The sequence below is a fragment of the Zea mays genome, chromosome 1 (assembly GCF_902167145.1).
Source record: "Zea mays cultivar B73 chromosome 1, Zm-B73-REFERENCE-NAM-5.0, whole genome shotgun sequence".
NCBI classification, from domain to species: domain Eukaryota; kingdom Viridiplantae; phylum Streptophyta; class Magnoliopsida; order Poales; family Poaceae; genus Zea; species Zea mays.
The window spans coordinates 134,812,856-134,820,049 of NC_050096.1; positions in this window are offsets into that span (position 1 = coordinate 134,812,856).

A 7,194-nucleotide genomic window follows, 5' to 3' on the forward strand; every position below is an offset into this window, starting at 1 on the left:
AGTAAAGGAATACTCTTCACTATTTATAGGCACAGGACACAGCCTGTGAGGAATTACAATCATACCCCTCATAAAAGTTTACAACATTGACTCAGACCTTTATGGACTAAAAGGTCATTCTATCTTTAAGTCGGTTCGACCCTTCATCTTCGGATATGTTGCAATACCGAAGCTTCATGAATGGTACCTTCGGCGTCACGTACGAGCAGCTTCAGCCGAAGCTGTCTCTTTCTGCAGGACCTTCGACGACGAAGCATGGTCCCAACAGTAGCCCCTTCGCGGTGCTAGATTGTTTTTCGTAACAAGCTTGATCCGTGAAAAAAGTCTCTTAGACTTCAGGAAGCCGAAGGTCCGAAAAACACCTTCCCTGAGCTCGTTGTCGAGAAACGATACAGTTTCCGAGCGCGTAGCGGTCCCACCCTGCAGGTTTACTATTTGGTCTCTGCGGCCCACTGCGCAGCGGGTGTGAGCAGCTGTTTGCCTGGTGTAGAAATCCTGATGATTCACCTTCTTACCTGCAGTACTATATAAACAGACGGGTAGGTGTGAAGTTACCACAGCATTCATTGCTATTGCACTGTTTTGCTGCCAAAATATTTAACCATAGCCGAAGCTTGACTCTCGCAATCAGACGAAGCTCCAGTTTAGAGCCTATTTCGTTAGAAGAAAAGCTTCGGGAGAGGAAGTTATTTAGTTCCCAAGAAATCTTTCAAGAAATTCAGAATTAAATGGCTAGAGTGCGCTCTACCGCTAGAGTTGAGCGTGAGGGAGGCGAAGCCGAAGGAGCGGAGACTGTTCCTATCTCCGAAGCAATGCGACGATCCGGATTGGTGACCTCGGAAGGAATCCCCACTGCCGAGACAGAACAGACTGTTGCTGATACAGAACAAGTTGCTGCCAAAGCGGAGGAAGGAGATATTGAGGAAGCTGCTTCCGATGATGATTACCATATCGCCGTACCGAGCAAGCCCAGCCATTTGGACTTCGGAAAGTCGACTGTCTCCAAGGCTGATTTCTCCAAAATGGTGAAGTCGGGCTATTTCAGTGAAAATGAGAAGAAGCTGCTTCGCTTCGGGGGGAGGAAACTACCCCGAAGCCAGAAAAGGATGAAATAGTTATTTTCAAGAGTTTTCTGAAAGCTGGGTTGAGATTTCCTTTGAATAGAATGATCTCTGATGTGCTGCAAAGGTTTGGGATCTATTTTCATCATCTGACACCTAACGCCATTGTCAGGCTTAGTGTTTATATCTGGGCTCTCCGAAGCCAGGCGGTGGAGCCGTTCGCCGACAGCTTCTGTCGAGTTCATGAGCTGCATTACCAGACTAAGGCCAGAAAAGATGGATTGCATGAAAATTTTGGTTGCTATAATTTTGCCTATCGAAAAACCACAAAGTTTCCTGTGATCAGCTACCGAAGCAAATGGCCGGCAGGCTGGAAGTCAGAATGGTTTTATGTTAAAGTTGATGAAGACAAAGAGAAGCTGGTACAGAGCCCTCTTGAACTGATCTTCGGAGAAACAAGACCCCGATGCAAAATGGCAGTAGAAGGTCCAACTTGGGCTGCACTGGCTGAATTCAAAATTATTGCAGAACATATTGGCACTAGAGATTTAGTGCAGGAATTTCTGGCCTTCAGGGTATTTCCAACTATGAAAGAGTGGACTATGCCGAAGCTTAAAGGGGAAAAGAAAGAGGGGGAACTTGTCCGGCTACCCTATTATTATAAGTTTAAGAAATATTTTAAAGCACCCTGCCAAGAATGGCTCGATACAATTGAAATAATGAGTAATGAAATTCTTGGAAATTACTCCAAAAAAGAGGACCAGCTGATGACAGCAGCCTTCGGCACTCGGCCGAAGCGAAGGCTGAACAGGGTGCTTGACGCTATAGGATTTGAATATGCTGATTATGGTCGACTGGGCGGGGATGCTGGAGGCCCAAAGCGAAAAAGAATTGCCAGCGCTACTGACGAAGAGGTCGGCAAGGTAGCCAAAAAGAAAAAGAAAGATTCTGAAAAACTTAGCCCTGAAGAGTTAAACCCTGAGCCGAAGGTGGGCACTACAAGAAAGAGAAAAAGTGCATCTCCAGAGCCGGAAGCGCTGGTCCGAGAAGAAGATACTCCTGCTAGTCCTTCTGCTGTTGAAGTAGAAGAGATTATGAAGGTAATGACTGAACCCTTGCCTACCAGGCTAAGTCCGTTGGCACTGGAACTGACGAAGTTTTTTCAGAAGGACAAGGCAGCTTCGGCAGACGAAGGCCCTGCACTGCCGAAAAAGCGAAGGATTATTCAAATAGCAGATGTAATTCATGGGACACCGTCACCAACACCGGCATCAAAAATTGCCATTGATCAAACTGCCGAAACTGCCGAAGCTAAAGGCGCCGCAGCCGAAGCCACCAGAGCGGAAATTTTCGAAGCTGATACTGGCGCAGCCGAAGCTGCCGAGGCTGAAATCGGGGCCACAGAAGGTCCGAACCTAGAAGAGACACTTGAAGTTATCGATAACATACTCCTAAAAATGACTGAGGAAGAATCTGTTGTGGCTGCGGCAAGCACAGCTACTGAAAAGGGGAAAGAACAAGCTGAGGACATTTTGGAGGAAGAGGATTTTGAATTTCAAGATTTACTTGGGCAAATACTGACAGACGTTGAAAAAGCAGAGCTTAAAAAATGTGCTATAGCCTGCGGATATAAGCCAGGGGCTACACTGTTCGGCGGTGTTAACGAAGGAAAACTGAGGTGCCTTCGAAACCGCAGCGAAGCTAAAATTGTTAGAACTCTCTGCAAAAACATTGGCTTGCCGAAGCTAGAAGCGGACCTGTGTCGTTATCAACGACACCATATCACCGGAAGCTTGCTTTATGCTAACTTCAAGGTAACAAATATTTTTGTTATTTAATTACTATTATTATTATCTTTTAGGTCGTGTTCTAACGAAGATCGTTTCGACAGAGCATATTATTAAGCAAGGTTCTAAAAATGCAACAAGATCTAGAAGAAGAGAAAAACAAAGCTATCATTCAAGATTTGGCTGAAAAAGTTGAAAATTACGAAGCTAATCTGAAAAAGAAAGACTTCACAATCCAGGACCTTGAAATCATGGTCAAAGAGCACGAAGGTGCATTAGAAAAGAAAGATTTTCTTATTCAGACCATGGAGGGTTCTTTGGCTGAAGTCCAAACTGAGAATAACAAGTTAAAGAATGAATTGCTCTGACAGTCAGAAAAATTCGAGCAAGAAAAGAAATATCTTGAAGCAAGCCTGAAAACCGAAGTGGATAAAAATTCAAATTTGCAGAAATCCTTTAAAGAACTTCAGGAGAAATGCTTAAGCTTCGGCAGCCGATGCGTGCAGCGGCTGAAGGATGTGTTTCACTCTGTTGGAGCTAGCTCTGCAAAATTTACACCTTCAGCTGAAAATCTGCCCAGAACATTAGAATATATTGAAGGCGAAGTTGATGCCCTTGACGAAGTTATTGGTGGGCACGCCGACTTCTGCGCCCTGATAGCTTCTCGGGGTACAGCTACTGCTTTTTTGAAGGCTGGCTGCACGCATGGAAACATTGTGAACAGACCAAACTTCAGCTTGTCAGCATCAGATCTGATAGATATCCCAAGCCTAGCCCGAAGCATTGGAAATAGATTCATGACCCAGATTTGGGTAAGTGGGGGGCGAAAAATGGCAGGTGACGAAGCTCGAAGCCATCTTAAGCCGGTAAGAAACTTATGTTTGTTACTTTTACCTTCTCCTTTGAAATTTGCACCTTTCTTATTCTGTTGTTTGGTATACACAGGATGACGAAGCTGAAGAATGACGAAGCTGAAGACGAAACCTAGGCTGAAGCTTAAAGTTGCTTACAATATGCTTTCCTGCAAAAATTCTTGGAGAAACTCTTGTAATATAACTATGGAACAACTCATGTAAATTTGTACATACCTTGTAATATATTCTGTCTCCCTTATCCGCATTCAGTCTGCTTTGCTGTGGACAAAAGTTCTCTTTTGAGCCGAAGGCGAAAAACACCTTCCCTTCTTTTCGTACACAACGAAGCATAAAATTTTTTTCCTTCAAAGCTTTTCCTCATTTTCTGAAGCACCTGTCTTCTTTGTGTAGCATGATGATGATTCTATATATGTCTAAATGAATGTTTATGAATGCAAATGACATGATGACATGTACTGTGCAAATGAATATTAGGACACATGTTCAAAAACCATAAGCACAGCCCTTCATCCCCTCAACAATGATACAAATCTTTTTGCCGTTTACTTTTAGGCTTCACCGTTTACTTTTCGGTGTATCAGCATTGACTTTTCGCTGTAAGCCTCCCTTGGGAGCTTCTTCGCCTTTTACTTTCAGCGGAATCAGCGTTTATTTTTCGCTGTAAGCCTCCCTTAGGAGCTTCTTCGCCTTTTACTTTCAGCGGAATCAGCGTTTATTTTTCGCTGTAAGCCTCCCTTAGGAGCTTCTTCGCCTTTTACTTTCAGCGGAATCAGTGTTTATTTTTCGTTGTAGGCTCTGCATTTCCTTAGGAATGACTTTTGAGCTTCTCCCTGTTTCCTTTTCTTTTTTCCTTTGTGTTTACATTTACATTTTTGGGGGATGTCATTCTCATAGAATTGAAATAAGGAAAATTACATGTTGTGGCCCCATTAAAAACCTTTCTCCCCCTTTGGAAAGGAAAAGGGTGCCACAAAAAAGAATATAAAAAAATTACATCAAACTAAACATAATATCGCTGAAGCTCATCCGCATTCCACGATCTAGGAATGTCGTTGCCGTCCATATCCTTCAATCTGTAGGAACCGGGTCTTGACTAAGATACTACTAAAAAGGGGCCTTCCCACTTCAGCTGTAGTTTGCCTACTGTCTCAGGATTGGCTACTCTTCGAAGTACCAAGTGTCCTGGTTCAATGTTCTTCAGCTTGACCTTTCTGTCACGCCATTTTATTGTTTCAGCTTGATATTTATTGATGTTTTCCACAACTTGAAGTCTGATCCCTTCAATAGCATCTTTTTCTACAGAGCAATCAGCTTCGTTTTCGCCTTCTGCCGAAGCTACTGTCCTTATTGATCCTGTTTTGGCCTCTTCTGGGGTTATTGCTTCGTCACCGAACAATAGTTTAAAGGGTGTAAAGCCTGTTGATCTTGACATGGTTGTGTTATGACTCCACACCACTTTGATTAACTCGTCTGGCCACTTTCCCCTGGGCTGATTGAAAATTGACTTCATTATTCCTGTCATTATGATCCCATTGGCTCTTTCGACAAGTCCATTTGACTCTGGGTGTCGGACTGATGCAAAATGGATCTTCGTGCCGATTTGATCACAAAATTCTCTGAAGGCTTCAGAATCAAACTGTGTCCCATTATCCATAGTAATAGCCTTCGGCACTCCGAAGCGACAAACAATGTTTTTCCAGAAAAACTTTTGAATAGTAAATGAAGTTATTGTGGCTAAGGGCTTTGCCTCAATCCATTTGGAAAAATATTCCACTGCCACCACCACATATCTTAAATTCCCCTGTGCTGGTGGTAATGGACCTAGCAAATCCAGACCCCACCTTTGCAACGGCCAAGTGGGTTGTATTAATTGAGTTAAAGACGAAGGTTGTTTTTGATCTCTTGCACATTTCTGACAACCTTCGCACTTTTGAACTAAATCCGCTGCATCCGAAGCTGCCTTTGGCCAATAAAATCCTTGGCAAAAAACTTTCCCAAGCAAGGGCCTAGATCCAATGTGAGATCCACACAGACCAGCATGTATGTCCTTCATTAATTCTATACCTTCGGATCTGGATAAACACTTGAGCAATGGGGAACAGACCCCACGCTTGTATAGCTCCCCTTCTATTATGACATATGGTCGAGCTCTTGCTTCTATTCTCCTGTTATAAGCTTCGTCGTCTGAAAGAAAATTACCCTGGAGGAAAGAGATGATCTTAGTTCTCCAATCTTCACTATAAACAGGGGATATGTTAAGGATTGCTCTTTCAAGAAGCTCGACCGAAGGTGCTTTTATTGTTTCAAAAAATACTTCCGAAGGTATAGGCAGCCCCTGGGCTGCTGACTTAGCCAATAGATCAGCGTATTCATTTTCTCCACGAGGAATATTTTTGACAGAGAAACCTTCGAAGGAAGCCTCAATCCTTCGAACTATATCTAGATACTTTTCAAGCTTCAGGTCTCTTGCTTTGTAGCTCTTGTCAATATGACCAGAGATAACTTGAGAATCAGTTTTAAGAATGGCCCTTCTGATTCCCATTGCCTTTAATTTCCGAAGACCCAAGAGCAGAGCTTCATACTCAGCGATGTTATTTGTGCAACTAAAATCAAGTCTTGCCGCATAACAAGTTTTAACTTTGGAAGGTGAAACCAACACAGCAGCCGCTCCTGCTCCGAAGGTTCCCCAAGACCCATCGCAAAACACTATCCATGCTTCGGCATCTTTATTTGTTTCTTCCTCCTGAGCCCCTGGCGTCCAGTCAGTAATGAAGTCTGCTAACGCCTGGGACTGAATCGAAGATCTATGAACATAATCAATACAAAATTCATTGAGCTCTGCAGCCCATTTTCCAATCCTTCTGGTAGCTTCTCGGTTTCTCATAATATCCTTCAGAGGTTGTGAAGAAGGAACAATTATGTTGTAAGCTTGAAAATAGTGCCGAAGCTTCCTGGAGGCCATCAAAACAGCATACAGTACCTTCTCCAATTCTGTATAATTTTTCTTTGATAAACTAAGAACCTCGGATACGAAATATATTGGGGCCTGCCTCTTAACTTGACCTTCAAGCTTCTCCTGGACAAGTGCTGCACTTACCGCTGAGTGCGAGGCTGCCACATATAATAACAAAGGAGCCCCTGGCGTAGGTGGAGTTAATGTTGTTAGATCTATCAAATACTGCTTCAGCTCTTCGAAGGCTTTCTGCTGGATTGGTCCCCATTGAAAGACTTCAGCTGACTTCAGCACTTCGAAGAATGGTAAGTTTCTCTCTGCTGATCTGGATATGAATATATTGAGAGATGCCAGCCTTCCTGTCAATCTTTGAGCCCCCTTTTTGTACTTGGTGGTTCCATTCGAAGTATAGCTTCGATTTTACTTGGGTTGGCCTCAATTCCCTTTGATGAAACTAGGCAACCAAGAAATTTCCCCTTCTTTACTCCGAAGACACATTTTTCTGGATTCAACTTTAG